General features: G+C 34.0%; 1 protein-coding gene across 1 annotated transcript in view; it reads left to right on the top strand.

The window, feature by feature from the left end:
- The window catches only part of LOC123671584 (protein tramtrack, beta isoform-like), a 46,408-nt gene that overhangs the window by 9,345 nt on the left and 10,433 nt on the right, over positions 1-26,630 (top strand). The window lies entirely within an intron of this gene.

Here is a 26,630-nt window from a genome sequence, read left to right as displayed (position 1 = left end):
CATTAATTTCAATAAAAATGCAATGAATTAGAGAAAATAATGTATAATACTCGTACAGAAGGCTCATTCTACCACTCGTTCATTCCAAAACTCGCCACTTCGTGGCTCGTTTTTGAATTTTGAACTCGTGGAAGAATATCAATGCCTTCTGCACTTGTATTATAAATAACTATTCTCTATTTCAGTATCGTAATGAGTTCATTACAGTTCTAAAAACAGTGTTGAAATGAACTCATTACAACATCATTTTCAGATATATTTTTCGTTCTGTGGTTGTCTACACAGACTTCCAATCCTATCAAAATTCAACACACGTCAAATTGTCAATATAATATAATTTGGATATAGTGAAATGATTTGCAACTTTATTCGAAATTTCTCTCGATTCCGGTGGTGTTAAATCGATTTCGTCACACATAATTCACGAATTTAATGCGTAATTATAAATAATTCCAAAATTCGAAACGTACGTATTTCAAATTGAAATTCCGTAATCTGTCAGTTTTCGTAACAGTCATACCAACTGCCAAGATCCAATACAAAAGTCACTAGGATGTATAATCTGAATTTTTCACTGAATTTCGACAATATTTCACGAAACTTGACTGAAATAGAGAAAATATCGTCTAATACTCGTTGCAGAAGGCAATTCCAACACTCATGCGTTCGAAAACGAGCGACGAAGGAGCTCCTTTTCGAATTTCGCATTCGTGTTGGAATAGGAGCCCATTCTGCAACTTGTTTCAGAATATACTAATTCAGTTTCATCGTAGCAATACGTATTGCTAAGTTTCCCTGATTTTATTATTTTTTTTTTAAACCTTTTTGGAACGTGTTCTCGAACTAGTAGGATATTGCAATTGATTTTTGTGCTGAATTTTAGGGCGAATAGCATTTTTTTTAGAAAAGATTTAGATGAATCATGAGTATTGCTGCAAAATGGCGAATGTTCGACTCCAAGAGTTACTCTGAGCTATTTAACTATAATACTGAAAAATATATGTATTAACTTCTAAAATAAGAAGAAAAAGGTTATGCTTAAATATTCGCAGAAACACAATTGCGAAAATACTATTGATAATAAGTTTGAAAAAAAAAAATAAATGAATTGAATCAAAATGTTGATAGTTCAATTAAATATTAAATTATTACAGAAAAGTCTGAAGCCTTTACTGTTAATATATATGTCTTGTGAAATATAAATAATAACACTTACTCAAAAAACTTTTGATAGTGACATATTTTTAAGTCTGATAATATAATAATTTTGTCATTGTGGAAATAGTAAATATCAACCGAATAAAAAAATTCAATATGAAATTATTTCGAATAATTTCGTTTGGTTGATATAATAATTTGTGACTGTTGAATTTGACAAAATTGAGAAAAATGAAGGCGTTACACTGTTATGTAGTAATTTAATATTTGTACTTAATAACCTTTATCAATTATACGTAGATCTATTTGAATTTTATAAAAATCAGAAAAGAAATCAGAAATTTCTAGGAAATTGTCCCATAAAGATGCAAAATGGCGAACATATAAATTTTATTAATTTTACAATTTTTCGTTTTATGGATTTACGTTTTTGTAGCGTTTTTTGTCATTATTGAACGAAAGCTTCCCAAAATTTTGAATACGATTCTTCAGTGTGGTATAAAATTTCAAGCTCCAGGCCAAAAATTTTGAGCCAAAATAACCATTATAGCCCCGAAAAGGTTATTAGGTTTCATTTGGTATTTGACAGTGTTGCCAGATTTAAGGATTTCTCCCCAGAATACACGGAACCGATTTGAAAAACATTTTAAAGAATTTCTCAAAACTGGCATAGCTGGTTTCTGGGAATTGTGCATCTATTGATAAACTTGTGGGCGGTCTTGATTATTCGAGAAAAGGACTAGAATTTTCTGGAAAAAAAGCCATTATATACTATCATGGGCGTCGATCCTAGGAATTCGACAATATAATATACCACCCTATGTATGTTGAAAACTACCTGTGTTATTGGTTTTTGGCCGATTTAATGCGGTGAATGACAGGGGGTGCACTCCAAAGGTGCATTTTTCTGATTCCCCGAAGTCTATTTTTGAAAAACACCAAAAGAAATTTTATCTCGAATTTTATACATGAGGGTCTAGTATAACAGTGTTGTTGAAGGCGTTGGGAGCAAACAAAAATTTCGGTTGTTTCAGCTTTGTGAATCCACTGTGTACAGGGATTTTGAAACCGAAGATTTGCACCACGTGTTACAGTTTCAGTGCAAAGTGGTTTTCGAATTTTGTCGTATATCGATATTTTCAGATGCAAAATTTAAAATTTTGAAATATTGGTATAACTCAGGATATATATTTTTTGTAACTCAAAAACCTGGTGTCACGAAAATCTCGAAACTTAAGGAATTGCGGGACACCCTGTACACGAAATATTTCAAAATCTGCACATATGATTATTTTTAATTTCTGCAATATAGAACTAGTTTTTCGAATTTATTAAATCGAAAACATTTATAAATAGGAAACATGTTATTAAGTTGATACCATAATAGATCGTATTGCAATTATAATTTTTTTTTTCGACGATTTTTCTGGGAAACTCGGAATTTGATTGTATAATAACAGAACATAAAATTCATGGGAATCATTAGACGCGTATTTTTTTTAATTCCACGTCAGAAGCTAATTGACGTTCCGACGAACATTTTGCAAATTCAAGATTTTGATTTATTCTTTCTAATAATGAAATGGGAATTGAAGAAGGAAATAATGAAGCATTAACAATGAACTGACAATAAAACAAATGAACCCCCCTTAAAATTTCTCAGTTTACGTTTTGAAATATTGAATTAAAAAACCAAAAGATTTTCTCGAAAACTAATTTTTTGCTTGATAATTGGTGGTTGATACATGAAGCAATGGTCCTTCAAGGTCGAGAACACAATGAATGCATTTTTGAGGGAAAAATTCCAGTAATCCAATGAAAAAATGATTTCTCAGGAACTGTTCCCAGTTAATTCAAACCATGACAAAATTGAACACGTTTATTTTCAATCTAAATAAATTTTTTTCATTGATCCGAGTTAGTTTTGCGCCGATTACAAAATTCAGAGGATGAGAAGTCCTAGAAATGTTGACCCTAAAAATTCCCCTCGAAATCAATCTGAAGGGTGACGTTATCGATTTTACAATATACCCTCAGCATATTTAATAAAACTGCATAAGAGATGATGAAATGTCGAGCGTATATTTTTTATGATGTATCGATTTTGTAGATTCCACACCGATACTTTGATGTGGGCTCGTTCGTTTTGAGTTTATTGTTTCTAATGGTGAACCTTCGGAATTGTTCAAGGAAAAACAGATTTAATCCCATCAGAATTTTTCACAAATTACGTTTTGCAATGTGTATAATCCGAAAATCGAATAAAATATCATTAAAAAGCAGTTGAAAATGAAAAAAAGGTTCAAGTGCTAACCACTAATCCCTTCATAGGTAAATGTGCTATCATAATATGACAGTTATATTGTGAAACTATGACTGACTGTTAGCACTTTGCGGTAAAAATATTATTATATTCAGTGTCATCGCAGTAATATAATGTATATTTTCGACGTCATAATTATGTGTTGTCAAGTTTTCGAGAAATGTATTTTTAATATTGTTCTCTCAGAAAAATTTTTTTTTGGATGTATTCTCAAGCATTTCATGCAAAAAGTCTTTATAGTTTCCGAGAAAAAAGAGGAAAAGTGGAAGGGTTTTTTTATAAGATCTTCTATCTTTAGAGGGTAATTCAAAAGTCCAGGCCATAACTTTATGAAGTAATAGTTCTAGTTAAAATAAGAATTCTTTCAAGTTTTTTTTTCCATCTCTAATTCATTCGAAGATACAAGTTGCTTACCTTAATTTTTTTTTATAATATTTTATAATTTTTTTCTAAACGACTTGGGAATAATGAGCGTTTAAATTTTGGAGAAAATTGTACTTAGGATTTCCAATATTTTCATGTTTGAGTTCCTACAATGCCTCAGTGGTGTGGTTTTGCGGGGTTATCGTTGTTTCTGTTGCCCCTAACCCTACACCATTGTGGTTAGGGGCTATTTATAGCCTTTTCCTAGTTCCTGGTTCTCTTCAACCCTTAGGGGGAATACGTTTTTCCCAAATCTAACCGCTCTTTAATGATATTTTTATTCGATTTTCGGATTCACAATTTGCAAAACGTAATTTGTGAAAAATTCTGGTGGGATCAAATCTGTTTTCCCTTGAACAATTCCGAAGGTTCACTATTAGAAATAACAAACTTGAAACGAATAAGCCAATATTAAAGTATCGGTGGGAATCTACAAAATCGATATAAAGGGTGTTTTTTTTAGAGCTATAGAACTTTAAATTGCAATAAAACAACGATGGATTATTCGATTGACATGAATTTTATTTATCCGCAAGATAATCTTGTGGCATTACATTTTAAATATGATTTCTGGCATATGACCGCCATGGCTGGCTCGGATGTAGTCCAATCTGGACGTCCAATTTTCGATGACTTTTTCCAACATTTGTGGCCGTATATCGGCAATAACACGGCGAATGTTGTCTTCCAAATGGTCAAGGGTTTGTGGCTTATCCCCATAGACCACTGACTTTACATAGTCCCACAGAAAGTAGTCTAGCGGTGTCTTTCAATAAATCGATTGTGGCACGAGCTGTTTGACATGTTGCGCCGTCTTGTTGGAACCACAGCTCCTGGACATCATGGTTGTTCAATTCAGGAATGAAAAAGTTAGTAATCATGGCTCTATACCAATCACCATTGACTGTAACGTTCTGGCCATCATCGTTTTTGAAGAAGTACGGACTAATGATTCCACCAGCCCATAAAGCACACCGAACAGTTTTTCTGGATGTAACGGTGTTTCGACATACACTTGAGGATTAGCTTCACTCCAAATGCGGCAGTTTCGTTTGTTGACGTAGCCATTCAACCAGAAGTGCGCTTCATCGCTAAACAAAATAAAATGGACGTAGTGCGCGATACGTATTCCGTACAGAACCATTATTTTCGAAATAAAATTGCACTATTTGCAAGCGTTGTTCAGGCGTGAGTCTATTCATGATGAATTGCCAAACCAAACTGAGAATAAATCACTTGACAGCTGTTAAATCGGTCGCCATATTGAACAGTAATGCCAACTGAAAGTTATATACCTCGAAAAAAACACCCTATACATAGTAAAAAATATGCGCTTGACATTTCTCCATCATTGAAACTTGAAACATTTGATTAATTATTCTTATACACATAAATGACATACGTAATTCTGCATGTTGTTCCCATAGTTACCTCATCATTGGCGTCAATTAAGCGTTCGGTGCATAAAGACATAATATAATATTGCCTTTAATTTTTGCGTGTGGGAAAAGGGTTGAAAGCGCATGCTTGTTAAAAAAAAACTTCTTATTTTAACTAGAACTATCACTCAATAAAATTATGACCTGGACTTTTGTATCGCCCTGTATATTCAGGTGTGGTATACAATTCTTTTGTCTCGACCTCTTGAAAACTGCTGAGGCCAAGTCAATGCTTGAATTTGAATTTTTTATCTGTATTATATCGACGTTAAAAACATCGATATTGCCAAACGTTCGAAAACTGTCGATGATTCAACATCGATTAGAGAGTTTTGGAGTGAGTCATGGCGGAAAATTTTGATTCGAAATTACGCTGAGTCTGTCTCCGTTCGATCGACGGTGCGGAGAATGTGAATTTTGGACGGTTTTCGAGACCGTAGGACCAGATCGAGAGCCTTGGGGGCCGAAATCCATTTTATTTTCGGAATTCTGATGGAAATGTGTTACGGAACCAGCATTCCGAAATGACTGACTCACAACCGGTTTTTGTTTTTGATCACATCTCTGAATTACATCAGAAACGCAGCAAATTTGCTTTCACGTTTTCGAAAATTATACAGGGTGATTCACCGGTATGGCCTATTAGACGTTTATGGAAAACTAATCATAATTTGGAGCTGAAAATTTGCATATCAGGGTTTGAGGACAATGATCTTTCTCCCTAAAATATTTTCAGATCTCTACAACTTCCGGTTATACCGGAAATAGACTACTACTTCCTTATTTCGAATGGCACACCCAGTATATAATTGCATAATTAGATAGCTTTTTTGATGGCAATTTCGACAATATGCCATACCTTGGGTAAAAATTCAACGGTTCATTAGTTATTGGGATTCTTATGAAAAAAAAAAGGTGGCGAAGAGGACTCACATTTTTTCGAATATTTTAGCAGAAAAACCTTTTTCCAAAAAATTTTTTTTCTTGTTCCATTCCGCAAATACGAAATATTATAAGACTTTTTGCGGTTTGGGCCAAAAATGTACAGGGTGTTTATATGAGGATCATGAACATGGACAACTCAAATTCATCAAACCTCAAGATTTTCAAATTAGAACCTATATTTTTTATTATTTCAGTCGATCCTACGTCCAAAAATAGTGGGGTTCACTTAAGCAGACCTTATACCTAAAATGAATACTTCAAGAGTTATCGAGGAAGAACTTTAAATTAGGAAAAACCGATATTTATAACTGTGTGCAGTAGTCAACCTAAAAACACATAAAGAAACAAAAATTCGATGTTTTCATAACTAAATTTGACATATCAAGAATTGTAATGAATTATTCGTAATTGAAAAATGTATTGGTTTATGGATTTCTCAACAATCCCAACGAAAAATTAATTAAAATTATGAAATGTAAAATTTAGTTAGCCAAACATCGAATTTTAGTTTCTTTCTGTGTTTTCCGGAAGTAACAGACAGTTATTAACAAGGTTTTTCCTCATTTGAAGTTCTTCCCCGATAACTCTTGAAGTATTCATTTTAGGTATAGGTTTTCTTAAGTAACCCCCACTATTTTTGTACCTAGAATCGACTGAAATAATAAAAAATATAGGTTCTAATTTGAAATTCTTGAGTTTTGATGGGTTTGTGTTGTCCAAGTTTATGATCCTGTACACCCTGTACATTTTTAGTCCAAGCTGAAAACAGTCTTATAATACTACGTATTTGCGGAATCGAAAAAGAAAAAAAAAATCTCGAAAAAGCTTTTTCTGCTGAAATATTCAAAAAAATGTAAGTTTTCATCGCCACCTTTTTTTCATGAGAATCCCAATAACTCATGAACCGTTGAATTTTTACCCAAGGTATGACATATTGCCGAAATTGCCATCAAAAAAGCTATCTAATGATGCAATAATATACTGGGTGTGCCATTTGAAATGAGGAAGTAGAAGTCTGTTTCCGGTATAACCGGAATTTTTAGAGATCTGAAAATATTTTAGGGAGAAAGATCATAGTCTCAAACCCCGATATGCAAATTTTCAGCTCAAAATTATAATTAGTTTTCCATAAACGTCTAATAGGCCATTTGCAAAATTTTACAAATTCTTTACTTTTGATATTAATGATTTTCATGTTATTGAAATAGCTTTGGATGTGATGGAATATCATTCGAGATAGAAGGAGATAAAAACCATTGTGTTTTGTTCTACGATCCGTTTGTTTTTAACTATTCGGGATATTCCACATAAAGTATGTACGTTTTAAAAATAAATTTGTCGCTCGAATGAAAAAATTCATTATTCGTACAAATGTGAAATCAGAAGTGGATATTCATATTCAAGAAGTTGAAGTTATATTCCCTAGCCTCAAATTAATTCATTTTTTTCTGATCGAACCAATATTGAGCTATATCGCCTTAGTTACCATGTGTCATAACACACTCATATTTCCCAAGGGAAATATGAAACGTCAGTTCATATTTCCCTAGGGAAATATGAAACTATTTCTTTATTTAGTAACAAAATGGAAACTGCAATTGTTGAAATTTCCACTAAAAGTATTTCCACCAGATACAAAGGAAGAAGAAATATCTTGTTCATAATTATTCGACGACGAGACTACAGTTTTCTTGAGAACATTCCTTGCAGCAGCAGTCTCGGACGATTCTCCCAAAACGGTCTTCAAAGATTGTGATGCTGCAGATGGCTCACCCTCCACACCTGCTATCATCTTCGCTACCTTATTTTTGTGCAGCATACTGTCCGCCAGATAGCCTTCTGCAACAGACGAACTTTTCCAACCACCATGTCTCTTGAGTGTTGTCATTGAGGCTCCCGCATCGGCAACCAATGTCGCGGATGTTCGTCTTCCACAATGACCTGTATAGGTTTTCGGATTATCTAAACCCAACCATTCAGCAACCTTACTCGGAATTTTTCCGAAGGTATTTTTGCCGACAGGCTGAAGAGTACACTTCTTATTCCTATAAGCTACGAAGAACCTAAGAACGCCTTGCGGGCGCAACGCTGAATACTCCCTCACCAAACGAGCAGCACCCAGATCTTCTTCATCAATTATAGTGAATATTCTGTTTATATCATTCTTAGTCTTTGAGACTTTGATTATGATTACCGAACCACGATCTTCGATATCTGAAGATAGCATATTCACCAACTCTCGTGTTCTGCAGGCGCCAAAGATTTCCATTATTAAAACAACCTTCAAAATTATGAATGTAAAAATCTTATCAACAGAGGAAATCAAAATGAAACTTTTACCTTATACATCAAAAAAACGTCATTAGGAGCTTCACTCAAGAATGTCTTGAGCTGCTCCCGGGACAACACTGATGATTTTTTAGGAACGTATCCTTTATTTTTGTTCTTAACAAATGCTTCGACTTCATCGAATAATTTGACATCAGTTTTTTCCTTCAAATGTAGCATTGATCTTAACATCGATAGTTTCGGCCATAACGTGTTTGGAGAATATTTCTGGGACTGGGGATCGAATGAATTAATCATACATCAAGAATAACAAGAATCAGAGCAACATACCAAATCTTGGAAATATGCTAACAAAATACTATCGCTCACACCGTCCACCAATTTTTTTCTTTTCCACTCCTGAAAGCATTCGTACTCTTTACTGTAGGCAGCTTGAGATTTGGCTGGAACCAAAGATTCACGGGCCTTTGCCGCTTGAGTTTCGACGTAGTTCGACATTTTTTCATTAATTTTATTTTTGACAAGACGTCAAAATGAAACCAGTCAACCAAGATTCTCAGAAACATGGCCCATAGCAACGTTAAAAATTTAATTATTACAAAAATATACAATCTAATAATAATTTTTCCTTATCAGATTGTTTCAATCAGAAAAAAACTATTGATTACACCACGGGAAATATGAATACATTTCCCTCGGTTGTCTATACATCCCTCGGGCTCCGCCCTCGGGATGTAACTTTGACAACCTCGGGAAATATACTATTCATATTTCCCTAGTTGTAATAATAGCTATATTCACAACAAGATAATCGTCTATAGTAATTTGCATTATGTTAGTAACGTTTTTGTCCATTTCAGAATTGATGTTATGAGGTTGGCATAAATAATTCATCGAAAAAAAACTAATTATTTTAAATATCTATCAGATTCAGTTTTATAGCTAAGTTTTTGGTTTTTCCGCAGTAAAGAATATACAGTTTTTGATGTGTTTTAGTTTCAGATGCTTATACTCATCGTTTTCAAGAGCTTTCGAAATGCAAATTAGGATTAAGGTTAATAATTAGGAATCGAATTTCAAAAATTAATTTAAACCATAATAATAGAATTAGTAATTTTCAGTGATGTGATAAGTCATATATATTTATAATTGTTCAGAGTTTTGATATTCCTGGACCAATTCTCGTTAGATAACATCATTTATTCTTATTATTGATATTAAAAAAATTACGCAGTGTTTTGCGAGACTGACCTTGAAAGAGGGCGCTATAAAATTGCCAAAAACCTGTAATTTGCCAATTTTGTACCGAAAATAGTCTGGAACGATCAAATTAGATTCACCGATGAAGAATTCATGGTCAAATTTAATTCTATCTGTTTTTTTCAACGGTCGGTAATTTTCGAACAGAAGATCTTATAGAGAATTTATCGGGGTAGATTTCAAGATGAGAATCAGCCAGTTTTATAACGGGCTAAATATGTCCAATAGTTTCAGGGGCTTAAACATGTGAATTTTTCAATAACACCAATGTTATCAATTCGATATGATCAAAATACAGAATCTAGTTGTTGAATGACGACGAATTATTTTTTTTAAAAATCGCAAACTATTCGCTAGATTTTGTTGAAGGTTCAACCGAGCCTCTAAAATGAATTATCAATAAATTGGGACACAAGGCAATGCCACGTGATGAGAAAATCAATATTATATGAAGTTAAACAGTGCTGGTCGGGATCGATACGTGGATGGTGTCTCCTTGAGTTTCAGGTCCCACGTCTTCCTTCCGTGATTTTTGAGAATTTCCCATTCCGTAAGGTTTTTTCTATGATTTTATTATCAGGTTAAAATTAATTTGTTAAACTCGATGAAAATACCTAAAGATTTGAATTTATCAGAGTAGGTATGAGATGTGAATACGCCAGTTCTATAATGGGCTAAATTTCGGGATTTCGGTAAACGAAAAATTTGAATTTTTCTCGGCCAATAACAACAATATTACTGATTTGATAAAATTAAGTACTATTTAGTTGAATAACGTAGAGCATAACATTTTTTTCAATATTCACTTCAACTTTACTTTCTATATTTCGTTTAAAGGTGGTGATTATATCTACAGATTTTCGAATTGATTATTAATTATTAAATAAAAATTAAACAAAAGAATATAAAATGAAAAAGAATAATTTCCAAAAATATTTCAATGGTAATAACAATAGTTTTGCCCACACTGTAGCCTCTTCAGTTTAATTTAAAATCAACCTGTTGTCGAAATAATTGTTCTCAACATTAAAATATTTGTGCATATAATTTTGATTTATTTTATTTATTAATTCAATTTATTATTTGAATCATTATTATATTTTGCCAAGCACCATCGGTGGGTGAGATCAATATCTATTTCGAAAAGGTTTTTCTCGACTTTCGGATTCCTTACCCCTCCTGAATTTCCAAAATTTCATTTTCACTATTTATCGTCATAAATCAAAGTGATCACTTCTTTCTGTCTATTTTTTAGGCTCAACTATCACCAATTTCCGGCGTTCTATTCGCACAATTCGTTGACGACAATTTTCACATTCCTTCTTTTTTGTACTACGTAAACAAAATTTCTAATCTTTTGTATCAGGTAATTTTTAAACTTTTGTTCTACAAATTCCAGAAGGCGCCGGAGTTTAAATGGATTTTATTTTTTGTGTGTGCGTATTTTCGAAATTTAAGGGTCCTATTCTATTTTGGGAAGAGGGTTCGTGCCTGAAGCAACTCTATAGGTCCGCCTTCATGTTTTCCAAAATTTAGGGTACCACCTCTAGGTACTAGGTAAGAGTTAACAATGGAGGCTATAGGCTGTAGCCTATAAGTTGAGGCGGTATTAAGCTTGTAGATATATAAGTACTAACAGTCGGGCAGGTCAGACTATGAGGTTCACAGTAAGTGGTATTTTCTTTCTTTAGTTTAGATTTTTTCTATTAAGTGCAAATATCATGAAATTTATGACTAAATTATCACACAAAAAAGTTTGATTCGAAATTAAACGATACTTCTTTATAATTTCAATAACAAATTAATTAATTTTTATCGGGTACCGCAGGTAGCCAAAAGGTGTTCTACAGTGACTATGGGTATTCCCAGTCACTGTAGGTGTTAACTATACCTATTCATTTACGATATTTTGAGAGGGGGGGGCGGTAGCATGAATTACAAATGATAGTTGTAGCTCAAGGTAGTCTCTGATTGCTCAAGTACATTTTTTTCTCGAGGGAGGGGGTGTATTTACTGCTTCAATGATTGTGGTTGGATGGTTGAAGCGAGTTAAAGCACATGTTAGGTCTAGTTCTAGCCGTCAGGCTGTCAGATACCAGAGTATTTTTTGACCATTCAATTGATTGTAGTTTTTTCAAATCGTTTTTATGGTTTTGTTTGCTGATGGTTTTTGTATTTTTAGGTTGACCATCTGTAATATGAGTTGAAGATTATGCTGGTGTAGCTCTAGCAGTCAGGCTGTGAAGTACCAGAGTATTTTTTCTTTTTTTTCTCTTAAGGAGCATTTTATTGTAGTTTTTAATTTAATCGTTTTTATGGACTATTCAATTGATTGTAGTTTTTTTAAATTGTTTCTGTGCTTTTATTTGCTGGTATTTATATTTTTAGGTTGAGTATGAGCTGAATATTTTGCTGGTGTAGCTCAAGCAGCCAGGCTGTGAAGTACCAGAGTATTTTATCTATCTTTTTTCTCTTAAGGTGCAGTTGATTCTAGTTTTTTTTGATGTTTTTATGGACTATTCAATTGATTTCAGTTTTTTAAATCGTTTTTATGGTTTTGTTTGCTGGTATTTGTATTTTCAGGTTAACTATCTGTGGTATGAGCTGAAGCTCATCGTAGTCTAGCTCTTGCAGTCAGGATGTATGGATGGAAGTATTTTTTTTCCTTCAGATTACATTATTGATTTTATGTTCAGCACTACTTTATATATTTTTTCAATTTTTCTCTGTTTGTACCTGAAGCGATTTCAAAGCATCTGTTTAGATGGTGAAAACCGCAACTCCATTGTTATCACCGTTACATAGTTACCGTGTGTTTTCCGAAAATGTTCATTTTCGAAATATTGCTGTACCTTTTCTTCTGTAGAAAATTTTTCATTTTTTGTAAAAACATTCTCGTAGCAACTTTTCACGGAGAATTCAATGACGTTATTTGAATTTTCCGCAAACTGATATTTTATGAGATATCATTATGGAATTTTTTTTCAAATGGGGCACCCCGTATATTTTTGAATATTTCGATAGAGCTCAAAATTACCATTTCAAAAATATAGCATACTTGATATTTTTCTCAAGTCATGATCGAGAAATCGAATTTTCAAATTCGGACTGTATTTTATTTTCACCACTTCCGATGCCTACTTGTCCAAGAGATAACATTTTTAAAATCCAATACCTCGAACATGATTTCAGAATAATATAAGGTATGCTATATTTCTGGAATGGTAATTTTAAGCTCTATTGATATATGCAAAGAGATATGGAATGCCCCATTTGAAGCCATATCTCATAAAATATCAGTTTGCGTAAAATTCGATTAACGTCGTTCAATAACGTAAAAAGTTGATGCAAAATTGTCTTCACAGCAATGAAAAAATTTTCAACTGGAGAAAAGTAGCAGCAATATTTCGAAAATGAACATTTTCGAAAAACATCCTGTAACTATGAAACGCTGAAAGCTATTGAGTTGCGGTTTTCGCCAATGAGTTTCTCATAAAACTCTCCGTCAGACTTCAGTTTTTGTCTATCTAGTATAGAAAAATGACTTCCCTTCCAAAAGTGTCCAATTTGGCCACCCTTTACATATTGAAGATCTGAACTGAACGACGTGCACTGAAACTCACGATGGCAGTCAGATCTTCCATCGCCAGGTCCAGTCGTTCGATTCGTAGTAAAGGGTGTTTTTTTAGAGCTATAGAACTTTAAATTGCAATAAAAAAACGATGGATTATTCGATTGACATGAATTTTATTTATCCGTACGATAATCTTGTGGCATTACATTTTAAATATGATTTCTGGCATATGACCGCCACGGCTGGCTCGGATGTAGTCCAATCTAGACGTCTAATTTTCGATGACTTTTTCCAACATTTGTGGCCGTATATCGGCAATGACACGGCGAATGTTGTCTTCCAAATGGTCAAGGGTTTGTGGCTTATCTGCATTGGGCAATGACTTTACATAGCCCCACAGAAAGTAGTCTAGCGGTGTTAAATCACAAGATCTTGGAGGCCAATTCACAGGTCCAAAACGTGAAATTAGGCGGTCACCAAACGTGTCTTTCAATAAATCGATTGTGGCACGAGCTGTGGGATATGTTGCGCCGTCTTGTTGGAATCACAGCTCCTGGACATCGCGGTTGTTCAATTCAGGAATGAAAAAGTTTGTAATCATGGCTCTATACCGATCACCATTGACTGTAACGTTCTGACCATCATCGTTTTTGAAGAAGTACGGACCAATGATACCACCAGCCCATAAAGCGCACCAAACAGTCAGTTTTTCAGGATGTAACGGTGTTTCTACATACACTTGAGGGTTAGCTTCACTCCAAATGCGGCAGTTTTGTTTGTTGACGTAGCCATTCAACCAGAAGTGCGCTTCATCGCTAAACAAAATAAAATGGACGTAGTCGCGATACGTATTCCGCACAGAACCATTATTTTCGAAATAAAATTGCACTATTTGCAAGCGTTGTTCCTGCGTGAGACTATTCATGATGAATTGCCAAACCAAACTGAGAATAAATCACTTGACAGCTGTTAAATCGGTCGCCATCTTGAACAGAAATGCCAACTTAAAGTTATATACCTCGAAAAAAAACACCCGTTAGTATTTCGGATCTCCATCGTCAGATCAAATCGACAGTTCTCGATCGACAGGTCGCTATCAGGTGAGTTTGGCACCTTGAGAAATAAAATCAGCCAAAGTTCTACAACTTACTTATCGATCAGACATGATTCAAAATGCAATTTTTGACTTCGTACGATTGCTGAAGTTCTCAATCGAATACGATATGCCGGATCGTTCGAATTTCGAGCGTATACTCTGAGAATCAATTTCGATTTTTCTTCCCGGATGGTATAGACGACAGGTATCCGATGACGAGGCACCATTTCGATGCCACGACGTGTATAGACGAAGCCTTATTTTATAATATCGCGTTAGATCCGAGAAATTTCGAGTCTCTAAGCTGCAAGAAAGAATCACCATAATCATCGTCGGGAAACTGTGCTTCTAGAGTTCTCTAACCGTGCCGCTTGGCTGCATCAGCGATCGGTCTCGTTTTGTGGTCGCATTTTTGGTCTTCCGACTCCGGATTTTTATGGTTTTGAATCCTTTCGAGGCGTTGGGCAAGACTCTCGAAGTGAGAACGCGGTTTTGTTTCGTTTCGATGGCGCGTTTGACTTTGGAATCGTTTTGAAGGTTGAAAATTTCAGACGGCCGGTTACGGTTGGTTGTTTTCGATGATGAAATTTTTAATTTATGGTTATTGAATTTTTACAGTTCACGTTTTGGTTTCGTCTTTTTCGAAATTGACGCGAAGGTTTCCGAATATTAAAACAGGTTTTCAAAATTCCGATGTACAGGGTGTTGTTACGAGGATTCAAACGATTCATAATTTTTTGTTAACCCGGACCTGGATTTTCAAGGCGGCTATTGCATGATACGTTTGAGCTCTCACTTAGGAACATACTTGCCAAATATGAAGAAAATATACCGGATGGTGCATTTGATATGGCCTCAGAAAGAAACGGGCAAAATTCATAAAACACCCTGTATTTCGGCTACGAAGACAGTAAGACCCAATAAATGGGGTATCTTCAGAACCGCCTTGGTGCCACCTGTGAAGTATTTCCGTTTCCCAATGAAACACCCTGTATAATCAGCAAAAATTTTCTTAGCCTCTGAAATTCATAACAGACTAACCAAAACATGAACTGCAGAAATTTCATTCAGTAACAAAAATTTCGAAAAGCTCAAATGCTTTGAGCTTACAATAACAACAATCTGATTTACCATAATGCCATCGTTGTCGGTTAGTCTATGTAGATGAGAGTTTCTGATGATAAGATACTCTTGTAATTCAGCAAAAATATTGTAGTAATTATTGGATATGAACAAACTGAATTTCAATGTTGCGTGAGCCTAAACTTCATTTGAAACAATTCTCTCGATCTGTTGCCGATCAGTTTCAAGTCAAAAGTAACCAAATTTCTGATTGTCATTTGTCATTCGATAGTCAGACTCGTAATCGATATCAAATCGTTTTGAAAGTAATCCCTCATGAAATTATCAAAGTTTACGTTTTGGAATGTATATAATTCATAACTATGAAAGACATAAACATTTTAAAGCGAACAACAATCAAATTTATTGAAATATTGAATTTCAATTCAATTGAATACACTCATACAGAGAAAACAAAATGAATCTCAATTTATAACGATCAGTCTTCTCGATTTGGAGAAACAATAATATTGTAGAGCTCAAATCGTTTTATCCTCAGAAAAATGGATTTCCTGAAAAAAATTGCTTATATCACTATGAAACAAAAAATTATTATTTTCCAATTCATTATTTCAATCGATATTTGATGCCTCTGAAATCTGATTCATTAGATTCTGTCATAACAGTTAATCTAATAGATTGCTATTAAATATTCGATAGCATAGCAACCTAAATGAGAATATTAGATACCTAGGTTCATTCATTTCTATTTTCTAATTCATTCTCCCAATCGAAATCTGCTTCATCTAAAGAAGCAGATTTTAGACGTATCACCAGTGGGTTTTATATAAGTGAAGATTTTGCGATGATCATTACGAAATTTTGATTTTTATCTAATTCCTCCATTTTTCAAAGTTATAAAAGTTTATTTTATTTTAACTAATTACAAAACAGTCAAAAGCAGAATTTAACTTTAAGGTTAAGTTAGGTTAGGTCAGGAAATGACTTGAGCTAATTGTCACAAACTCATTGGTGATTTATATAAGAACGAATTTTTCGGTTCTTCCCGTAATCTACTATTGGTTTGTTTATGAATAGCTCGAATGTTATTCGCTACCCCGTAGAGGGCTTATATACTCTGTTTTAGTACCTGCTACACCAAGATCCCTCCTATTCATGCCTAGATTCGCACCAACCGTAGGCCTAAATGCTAGAGACCTCAAACTGGACTCAAATCCCTCCTCCGGCACCTCAAAAACTGATCTTCACCTTCCAGGACATCTTGAACAAGATGTCGCCCGAAATTCGCACAAAATATTTAGACATCTGATTGTCAAATTATGAAGTTTTCATTCTCGATTATAATAAAAGCCACTATCGTGGTTAATGAAGAAGGAGAATCTTTATATTTTGCCATGTATTATAATCGAGAATGAATACCGCAAAATTGAAAAATCAAATATTTATTGAACCACAGACACATGGATATATTTCCCGAATATGAAATCTGAATTTCCTCAGGTTGATTTAGAATTGAATTGCTTGAAATAAATATAAAACTACCGCTACCACATTCAGAAAATACGAAAAAAATATTATGAAGTATACAGGGTGATTCACCGGGATGGCCTATTAGACGTTTATGGAAAACTAATCATAATTTTGAGCTGAAAATTTGCATATTGGGGTTTGAGACAATGATCTTTCTCCATAAAATATTTTCAGATCTCTACAACTCCCGGTTATACCGGAAACAGACTACTACATCGTTATTTCAAATGGCACACCCAGTATATTATTGCATCATTAGATAGCGTTTTTTGCGGCAATTTCAGCGAATTGGGTAAAAACTCAACAGTTCATGAATTAATGGGATTCTTATGAAAAAAATGGTGGCGATGAGGACTCAAATTTTTTTTTTAATTTTTTTGGCAGAAAAAACTTTTTTCGAAAAAAATTACGTAAGTAAAAAACGTAGTATTAAAAGCCTGTTTGTAGTTTGGACGGAAAATATACAAAGTGTCCATAAGAAGATTATGAACTTGGACAACTTAAATTCATCAAAACTCAAGATTTGATGATTTTGAGTTGTCCAAGTTCATGATGTTCTTATAAGCACCATGTACATTTTTGGTCCACACCGAAAACAGTCTCATAATACTAAGTATTTGCAGAATCAAATAAGAAAAAAAATTATGACTTGTAGTCCTACTTTTTTGTGATGATTTATACAAAAAATTAGGATTACAAAAAGCACCCTTATGTATCTTGAAAACAAAGCGTTTTGGTGCCAAATTTATGGAAATTCATTATACGAGTTTATCGAATCTTTATGAATCATTCTTGAATTTCAGGAAAAAATAAACACTGGAAGTAATAATTAGATAATTCATTCATCACAGCTAACTGGATTCTTATGATATTTTGGAAATTCCCGAGTATTTAGAGAAAATTTTTCGGATTTTTTTTCGAAATCGGTAACAGATACGACCCAACTACAAAAAACCAAAACGTTCAGTGTAGGATCAAAGGTTCTTCTTGAATATTTTTGAACTACCAGCGGTGCACCAAAAAGAAGTTTAAGAGGAGAAAGGGGGCACGTTTCTAAAAAAAAAATATTGACGCGTCAGTGGCGTTCCTCATTTTTTTTTAATCTTTCTAAAAGTTTCGAAAATGGAATTTTTCCAGTGGCGCGCGAATCTGAAAAATCTCGCACGGCCCCCGTACACTCCTAGCATGTCGGAATTCGCGAAAAACGCGAAAAACTTTTCCTTATCGCCCGCGCGCCTCTCATCATCGCTTCCTATACTGCCGATTGTTTTCGGAGCGTCGTCTCCATTGTTTTTCGCTTTCCTTACGATTTTTTTTATCGGCTTTTCGGGTGAGTCACGCCGGCCCCCCCGGCGGCGGGGAACAATGGAACGCGTCGCTCGCGGAGAGCGCCCGCGACCGCGTCACGTGACCGTTTCCGAAAACCGGCCGCCGCGATAGCGGCTGATGGTTTTCCCACAGCCTGCTACGCGATAAAAGGAAAGAGATTCTGCGTTTTCGGATTTTGATATTCGAGTTTATTTCGGGCGGTGATTTGGAGTTTTTGGAATGGAAGGATCCCCTGAATTTTGGTTCAATACTTTTATTAGAGTTTTGGGGGTCTCTGGAATTTTCGTACAGGGTGTTTCACCTAAGCGGGTCACTGGATTTTGTGGCTTATTCTCGAAGCAAAATTGGCAAGTGACCCATCAAATGATAGTTTATTTAACGGACTATCCAAAAACCATTTTTCCAAAAAAGCAATTTCTTTGGCAAATTTGACTGATTTTCAAAATAAGAAGGTCTAGAGACTATTTCTCACCAATTGTTTCTTCATTAGAACGGTTTTCTAGAAAACGAATTTTTTTTTTGTGAAAAATACAGGGTGATTCACCGGGATGGCCTATTAGACGTTTATTTAAAATAAACAGGCTTTTAATACTACGTTTCTTACTTACGTAATTTTTTTCGAAAAAAGTTTTTTCTGCCAAAAAAATTCAAAAAAAAATTTGAGTCCTCATCGCCACCATTTTTTTCATAAGAATTCCATTAATTCATGAACTGTTGAGTTTTTACCCAATTCGCCGAAATTGCCGCAAAAAAAGCTATCTAATGATGCAATAATATACTGGGTGTGCCATTTGAAATAAGGAAGAAGTAGTCTGTTTCCGGCATAACCAGAAGTTGTAGAGATCTGAAAATATTTTAGGGAGAAAGATCTTTGTTCTAAACCGTAATATGCAAATTTTCAGCTCAAAATTATGATTAGTTTTCCATAAACGTCTAATAAGGAATCCCGGTGTATTCATTACTGTCGTGAAAAGGTTTATACAACAAAATATTTTCGAAAAAAACCGTACGAAAAAAAAAGGGCTTTCCTTTTTCCTCCGACACTCCGAAGGATGTATTTTGGCTTGCCTGATAGAAAGTAGATGATTGAATTCAAACGAAAATGATTTTTCTCATTTTATTAACTAATAATCCTTCAGTGTAATATAAAAATATTGAAAGCGATTAGCTCTGGGAAAAAGTTACTCTTTTTTGTTTCAAGTAACTCAAACGAGTATCATGTTATATGCTGCTTAAAACAGTTGAACAAATCTGTCATTCATATTTTCAAATGAAAAATCGATATAAAGATCAATTTTTGGACAATTCACTCCATCTTTGATCTGAATTCTTCAGTTCCTTTCTTTCTAAACTTATCACGCTTATTATTGACCACAAATTCTTTATCAGTAAATCTAACGTAATCATCACAAACGATTTTCTGGTTAAAATTCGTAATAAGTTCGTTTAGGTAGAATGAAACCGTGCAAATAAGAGGAAAGTTATAAATCTGTAAAATTTAATGTTTTTTTCGTGATATTATGAACTATCATTTTCTACTTGCATTAATTTATTAAGGATTTTTTTTCTTTTAGCTATCTTCAAAATGACAAAATATTATAACTATTCTGTATGATGAGGGAAATAAAAGTCATATACAGTGAGCACAAAGTGTGGTGGAAAAATAAACTTTTTATTATAAATGATAACAAGGAAGTGATTTTCCATTTGAAAGGAACTACATATAACAATTGTTTTTTTATCGCATTTGAATGTTTTAGATGTTTGAATGATACACAGGATGGTCCACATAAAGCCCAGTCGAATATTTCTTTAAATATGATTTTTTCCGGAAAACGCTCACACAGGTCATGATATAATCTTGAGGTTCATATACCTATGTACAGTTTTCACAAAAAAAAAACTGCTGACACTAAGCCTTTTCTCTAATTAAATTATCTTCAAATGATCTTGAACTCGACATTGAAAGGTCTTCATTTTTGCTAGACCTTAATTACTATGAATCTATCGAGTACAAAGTTTAACCATATGAAAGTAGAGCATAATAAATATTACACCAAGTCAGTCATTGATACTCTGAAAATTTGATGTCATCCCCAGTACAAAACGTCAACATCCAAGGGTCCACCACATCGATTTCGAAACGTCGAACGACATCTATATACAAGGTGACCCAGAAATAGAAATATCGAGCAATATTTTAAGGGTTGATATAGAACACCGAAAATAACTACGTTTCTTTTATGAACTTATTGAGGGCGCTTCAACCCTTAGAAGAAGCCTAACGATAATCCGTTTTTCATAAATAACTCTGGAAAGAAGTAACATAAGCGTTTTTAATTTTGGATATTATTTGGATTCTTCAGATTCACTGAGAGTAGTTTTTTGATCTAATTGGTTATATATTTAAAAAAAACAAAAAAATAAGATAATATTCTTTGTAGTTCTTTCTTGATTAAAGGTAATCAACTGTCTCTATGCGAAAAAAGGAGGGTTTCCGTCCTTCATATAATAGATGTATTGTTGATGTATTGAAGAATATACATATATGTATAGGGATTCAAGGCTTTACTTGATATTCAACCTACATGGCTTGATTTCAAGCTACTTGCCTTGAGCTTGACTTGAAATCAACTTAAATAGTAGTTTTTCAAGGTTAAGACTTGAAGTACTTGAAGAATAAAAATAAATACTTGACTCGATATTGAAAAACGACTACTTGAGTTGATTTCAAGCCAAGCTCAAGTAGAGTAGCTTGAAATCAAGTCAAGTAGCTTGAAATCAAATCAAGTAGCTTGAATATCAAGTCAAGCCGTGAATTATTTGATCTGGAATTACTCGGAAAGGGTTAATTTTTTGAGCAATCCTCAATACAACTTTTTTTCAAGAAAATGTTTTCGAAAATATGATTTTCCCTTAAAGAAATTATGACGAAAACATATGACCAAAAAAGGGTTATTCATCTTTCAAAAACTACCCTTAGCGAAATCTCAATAATCAAAGTGGTAAATTCAAATAACTCGCCTTGGATTCCACAAATAATATCCAAAATTCGAATTGATCAATATATTCCTTTCGAAAATAATTTATGAAAAACCGATTACTATCGCCGGGCCACTCTTAAATAAGCGTCCCCCTATAAAATATCGCCCGACATTTGCAGCTCGCCTTGTATAATAGATAAACCAAAAATCGATGCAAATCCCAAAGCCGCCATCTTTACACCCCTGCCCCCCCGCCTCTACCGATGGTGAAGGGGCGAGAGGGTGGCAATTTCGAAAAGGTCGTCTCGTGCTGCCAGCAGGCTGCGCCCCTTCCGAAATACCTTCGAAACCCTCCCCCCTCTCTACCCCTCGCGCTCGAAGTCCAATTTCGAAACCCGACCACCACCCCGCCTCTGGGTGTTCACCCCCTCACCTCCGCCCGCGTCTTGAATCGAACTGGCTCGAAAATCGATAGGTCGGGGGTTTCCTATATATATATATATATGTGTGTGTGTGTGTGTGCGAGAGCGTATATGAGTGTTTTCCGGGAAAACTTGGAAATTCCGTCGTCGAAACGATCGTCTTTTCCTCTTCCTCTTTTTTTTCTCTCACCCCGTCTGTGTCGTTTTTCTTTGGGGAAATTTTCGAGGGCCGCGAGGCTTCGATATTGATTTTTCCTACGCTCTGTCTCTGTCGCTCTATCGGCTTTATTCAAAAAGGGAGCCCGGGAGATGTTATTGGAAATTGAGTTTTTTTTTTCTTGATTTAATTTTGTTGCTTGGAGGCAATTTTTGTCTTTTTGTTTTTCATGATTTTTATGTTCTATGTATATTTGATGAAAATAAATAGAAGTACTCTTTAATTTCCACAGATTTTAAATTTTTTTCTGACGATTGATTTTCCGTCACATCGCAATGTGACCTTGATGAAGATTCCAAGGTCACATTGCAATGTGAACTTGACGAAGATTGCAAGGTCACATTGCAATGTGATCTCGATGATGCCGCTTGGACGGCGAAACGATAACTGTCGGAAAAAATTTAAATCTGTGGAAATTCAAAAGTGCTTCTATTTATTTTTATCAAATCAATATGAATTTCCATCAAGTACGGACTGAATCCATTGAATTCTATGTAAATGTTTCGGTGGTTACCTTGTTATCTTTTATGCTATTTTCCTTTTTTATTTTTCCTAGCTCGTTCATACCTTAAAATCCTTGTGAAATCACTGAAAGGAAAAAGACAATACAGAATATCTGAAAACGATCATTTACTGAAAATTTCGAATACTTCTTGATAACATGAAGAATTTGAATAACAGTCAATGTCTCTTTGAGTGCATGTATTGCTTTTTCATTAGAAACCTTTAACTTGTAGGTTTTTCATATGTTTTGTTTCTTTTTTGCTGTTTCGTTGCACACACAGTTGTTATTTCTTTTATTCGGTTTTAATTCCACTTGAAACTTTGTGTACAAAAATAATACAGATTTGGGAAATTGATCGAAAATGATAATTTACCGAGAGAAATTTAAAGTTCTCATGAAAATTTCTATGAGTTTCGAAATGCTTTTCGTTGGTAGAAAAAAATAGAATTGGAAAGTCAACCTTTCTTTGATTGTATTTATTCATGGATGTTTTTCTTTGCCTCTTATGTTTTTAATATTTCTCTAAGCATCAAAATGCTACGTCACTTTCTTAACTCATAAGATAAAATTCTTTTGTGATTAAAGGAAAGAGAAAATAACACAGATATTGAAAATACTTGAAAATTTTTGCAATTATTTTATTATATACTGAAACCTTTTCATATAGAGTTTGAAATGATTCTCGATAATCGAAAAAGTATAATGCATTTTTACTTACCATTATTTCTGATGTTTTTATCATGTTTTACCTATCGGTTAAAACTGAGCAACCAATTAAAAAAAAAGCATGGATATTTTTCAAAATTGGCAGCTTTTTAAACATTTCCTAAAATTTGAATATCATTCTCGTAAACGTAAAAACAAAATGAGAAATAAAAATTTGAATAGTTTTTTGTATCGTAGAAAAACAGCCTTTAGAATAAATTGAGTATTTTCTCAAGCTAAACAATCACTGCCAAATAATTGCAATAGATTTTCCAACAATAAACTTTTATAATCTTTCCAAGAAAAACTATTCTAGTACTTCTTGAAATATTCAATGGATTCAGTCCTCACTCAATGAAAACTGATATTGATTCGATAAAAATAAATATGAATCCTTTCAATTTTCACAGGTTTTTCGTTAATTCGACAGTTACCAAGAAAATTTGTTTCACTTAGCAATGTTCCACCAATTTTCTTGATGAAACCGCTAAGACAACAATTGTTGAAATAATGAAAAAAACCTATGGACATCTAAAGTTTTTATATTAATTTTAATGAAAAATTCTTGAAATTGTCACCGTTTGTAAATATATCAGAAATTCAGAAAACAAACTTCAAGCGCGTCAAACGACTTGAAGCAACAAACAACTTGGCAACAAAAGTTGCCAAACCTTGGATTTCAGTAGGTAGATACAGAAAATAATAAATATTCTGCTTATTATAAATTCGACAATTGGGAAAAATATCGGATTCCAAATATTCAAATTTGCATATTTAATCGGGAATCACTCAAATAAATATATTTCATTCAATATAATATACATTCATATAACGATATAGTAAAATTGTGGATTCGAAAATATATCACAACCCAACAACGTAATCTAACCATGTTGGGGACATGTGAAAATTGCATATACTCCCTCTAACTATATTTATACTTTATGGTTCTAACTATTCCATAATCATTATTATGTATTACTATAAGCAAGTTCGAATGTTCACACTGTGTATAAGGTTTAAGTTTTGTAACTGCACTTTCGAGCTTTCATTAATCGATGTTTTTCTCAAATCTAAGCAATCTTTTCTATATAAACATTCCAAGCTGTAATAAGTCAAAAATTCAAGGCGAACTTAAAATCATTTTTCCTCCAACGATATACCAAAACCTTTATCATCGGAAACCGTAAACCAAAATTTGTTCGGTCGAGGTTGAAACGAATAAATATAGAGTCCGATTGCACGCTTTCAAAACCGGCACGTATAGCAATTCTAGAAACGGCAAATCGCCCGATATCAAAACTTGATTACGGAGAAATCCACGTCGTCATCAGGTATGATTCAACGCTAATTCGAATCGATGATAAATTGACTCAGTACCCGGCAAATTGGTATTGGAACAGAACGTTAGACCCGATATTCTATCTAGGCTTCCCACGTTACGGAAAAAGACGAAATTCAGAACGTTCCGAAGCGTCGGATCCGAAAAAAATCGACCGGGGTTAAATCTGGCAGACGCGGTGGCCGCCGTGAATCCCTAACTTGCTTCGAATGGTGGTATAACCGGGCTTCAAGATGACCTTTGGAATCTTTCGAGCAAATAACAGGCCAATTGAAAAGTCTCCGGTTTTCCATAGTATTAGTAAAACACATTTTTTTTTTGACAAAATTCGATTTTATTATTCAACATAGTTGCCTTTGAGTGCGATACAGCGATTATAGCGATCTTCCAACTTTTCGATACCATTTTTGTAGTCTTTCGCTTCAAAATAGGCCTCAGTTTCGGCACCCATTTTGCACACAACTTTCTCATGTACAAATATTCGTGAATGATATGATGTACACGTGCAGATGATATCGTCACAATGTCTGATATCTCGATCAACTTTACTTTACGGTCATTCAAAATTATTTCGTGAACTTTTTTATTTTTTCGTCGGTAACACCCTCTTTTGGGTGTCCACTGCGTTCGCCGTCTTCGATGCTCATTTCACCACGTTTAAACCAAGCATACCAATCAATGATGGTTGATTTTCCTGGTGCAGACCCCGGAAACTCTTCATCAAGCAAAGATTTTGCTTCAATTGTATTTTCTCCCTTCAAAAAGCAATATTTTATCAGCATACGAAATTCTTTATCTTCCATATTTTTTCAAATAACAAAAGCAGCTACACTCACCACGCAATATCTCACAAACTAATGGTCGGACTGCTGTCAAATTTTGACACGTATCGTTTGAAGGTTGGTACCAACTAAAAATCCTATGGATTTGATACTAGCCCCGCCATCTGTGCAGCAGACCGCGGACTTTTCAATTGGCCTAATATTCTTTCACTTAGAATCTGCATATTATACCTATAAAAATCATTGAAAAGAATTCATATCTCGAAAACTATACCTTGAAGAAACCATGGAATTGTAAACTATACGATGTAACTTCATACGCAAACTTCTACCTATAATACCTGTTTTTTCTTGCTTGCATACTCCCATTTATTTTTTCACTTTCATTTATTCACTCTTTTTCATTCTTTTGTGCTTTCAGTTTAATTTTTTTTCTGTAAAATAACTCTAACATAATGACTAGGAAAGAATCCAACGGTATCGAATTGGAAGATCTTGGATGCCAAGAAATTCCATTTGCATCTGTATAAAACGTAGTGAAGATACTTTAGAGAACTAGAGAAATTTAGAGAAAAAAGTCGCATTCTTAAGAAGTATCTGGCATTACTTCAAGTATCTAGTACTGTTTTAGAAATAGAATTCAAATACTTATATTGAGTAATTTTTTTCAAATGCTCGATAAGATACTTTTTAAGTGTATGATTGTCTCAGTCTTTACTTGTCGGAAATTCATCTTGATGATTAAAAAGTAAAATAACTTATTTCCGCTTTATATATTTATTTTCACAACAATTGTTTCGTCATGATAACATGACTTCGTCAGGTGAGCATGGTAACCTGACCATGCTCACCTGACGAAGTCATGTTATCATGACGAAACAATTGTTGTGAAAATAAATATATAAAGCGGAAATAAGTTATTTTACTTTTTAATCATCAAGATACTTTTTAGATCCATGATTGATTAAGTGAGACTTTGTTGGGTATCAAGTTAGTTATGTTAGATACTTTCCGATTGTTATGTCAGATACTTCTCTACAGATATCTCACATACTTTTCGATAGCTATCTCAGATACTTTTAGAAATATATCTCAGACACTTGTCTATAGATAGATATCTCAGATATTTATCGAAAGGCAACTCAAATACTTCCAAGTCACACTTTATTCGATACTTTAAAGTAATTGTGATACTTTTTTAAACAGCTTCGTTGCGTAGCATCC

This window comes from Harmonia axyridis, chromosome 1, assembly GCF_914767665.1.
Source record: "Harmonia axyridis chromosome 1, icHarAxyr1.1, whole genome shotgun sequence".
Taxonomy (NCBI): Eukaryota; Metazoa; Arthropoda; class Insecta; order Coleoptera; family Coccinellidae; genus Harmonia; species Harmonia axyridis.
The sequence above is the reverse complement of the archived record's forward strand: the minus strand, read 5'-3'. Positions and strand labels throughout refer to the sequence as shown.